General features: G+C 41.3%; 1 non-coding gene across 1 annotated transcript; it reads left to right on the forward strand.

Annotated features, from left to right (window-relative positions):
* Positions 1 to 230: 230 nt before the first annotated feature.
* Positions 231 to 338, forward strand: LOC127740770 (small nucleolar RNA R71). Its single transcript, XR_008001629.1, has one exon. It is a non-coding gene; the product is annotated as a small nucleolar RNA R71 (small nucleolar RNA).
* Positions 339 to 2,109: the final 1,771 nt, after the last annotated feature.

The following is a 2,109-nucleotide window of genomic DNA, read 5'->3' on the forward strand; positions in this document are numbered from 1 at the left end:
TCATTCAGGTTATCAATCTCAAGAACTCCTTTCTTCTGATTCGTCCCATTGTTCACAGGATTCCTTTCAGAAGTGTACATGAATTGGTTATTTGCAACCATTTTAATGAGTTCTTGAGCTTCTGTAGGTGTCTTCTTCAGATGAAGAGATCCTCCAGCAGAGCTATCCAATGACATCTTGGACAGTTCAGATTGACCATCATAGAAGATACCTATGATGCTCCATTCAGAAAGCATGTCAGAAGGACATTTTCTGATCAATTGTTTGTATCTTTCCCAAGCTTCATAGAGGGATTCACCTTCCTTCTGTCTGAAGGTTTGGACTTCCACTCTAAGCTTACTCAATTTTCGAGGTGGAAAGAACTTTGCCAAGAAGGCATTGACTAGCTTTTCCCAAGAGTTCAGGCTCTCTTTGGGTTGTGAGTCCAACCATATCCTAGCTCTGTCTCTTACAGCAAAAGGGAATAGCATGAGTCTGTAGACCTCAGGGTCAACCCCATTGGTCTTGACAGTTGATGAGCGGATAATTTATACGCTTTTTGGCATTATTTTTAGTATGTTTTTGGTATGATCTAGTTAGTTTTTAGTATATTTTTATTAGTTTTTAGTTAAAATTCACTTTTCTGGACTTTACTATGAGTTTGTGTGTTTTTCTGTGATTTCAGGTATTTTCTGGCTGAAATTGAGGGACCTGAGCAAAAATCTGATTCAGAGACTAAAGAGGACTACAGATGCTGTTGGATTCTGACCTCCCTGCACTCGAAGTGGATTTTCTGGAGCTACAGAAGCCCAATTGGCGCGCTCTCATGCTACTAGTTTTCTATAAGTAGGACCTTTTACTATTGTATTTTAATCTTGGGACACCTAGTTCTTAGATCATTGGGAGGCTGGCCATTCGGCCATGCCTAGACTTTATTCTTATGTATTTTCAACGGTGGAGTTTCTACACACCATAGATTAAGGTATGGAGCTCTGCTGTACCTCGAGTATTAATGCAATTACTATTGTTCTTCTATTCAATTCAGCTTGTTCTTCTTTTAAGATATCACTTGTTCTTCAACTTGATGAATGTGATGATCCGTGACACTCATCATTATTCTCACCTATGAACTTGTGCCTGACAACCACCTCCGTTCTACCTTTGATTGGGTGAATATCTCTTGGATTCCTGATACACGATGCATGGTTGATCGCCTGACAACCGAGCGCTCGCCTGACAACTGAGCCAGCCATTCTGTGAGATCAGAGTCTTCGTGGTATAGGCTAGAACTGATGGCGGCATTCAAGAGAATCCGGAAGGTCTAACCTTGTCTGTGGTATTCTGAGTAGGATTCAATGATTGAATGACTGTGACGTGCTTCAAACTCCTGAGGGCGGGGCGTTAGTGACAGACGCAAAGGAATCAATGGATTCTATTCCGGCCTGATTGAGAATCGACAGATGGATAGCCGTGCCGTGACAGGGTGCGTTGAACATTTCCACTGAGAGGATGGGAGGTAGCCACTGACAACGGTGAAACCCTTGCATAAGCTTGCCATGGAAAGGAGTAAGAAGGATTGGATGAAGACAGTAGGAAAGCAGAGAGACGGAAGGGACCAGCATTTTCATACGCTTATCTGAAATTCCTACCAATGAATTACATAAGTATCTCTATCTTTATCTTTATGTTTTATTCGTATATCACCATATCCATTTGAGTTTGCCTGACTAAGATTTACAAGGTGACCATAGCTTGCTTCGTACCAACAATCTCTGTGGGATCGACCCTTACTCGCGTAAGGTTTATTACTTGGACGACCCAATACACTTGCTGGTTAGTTGTGTGAAGTTGTGTTTATGCCATGGTATTGAACACCAAGTTTTTGGGTTCATCACCGGGGATTATTTGATTTGTGAAAAGTATTGATCACAATTTGGTGCACCAAGTTTTTGGCGCCGTTGCCGGGGATTATTCGAGTATGGACAACTGACGGTTCATCTTGTTGCTTAGATTAGGTATTTTTTTTCTTCAGAGTTCTTAAGAATGAATTCTAGTGTTTCAAGGTGATGTTCTTATCATCACCAAAGCTGATTGATCTTCATCAATTTAGCTCTTGAATGCAATGTCCTG

The sequence above is a fragment of the Arachis duranensis genome, chromosome 7, assembly GCF_000817695.3.
Source record: "Arachis duranensis cultivar V14167 chromosome 7, aradu.V14167.gnm2.J7QH, whole genome shotgun sequence".
NCBI lineage: Eukaryota > Viridiplantae > Streptophyta > Magnoliopsida > Fabales > Fabaceae > Arachis > Arachis duranensis.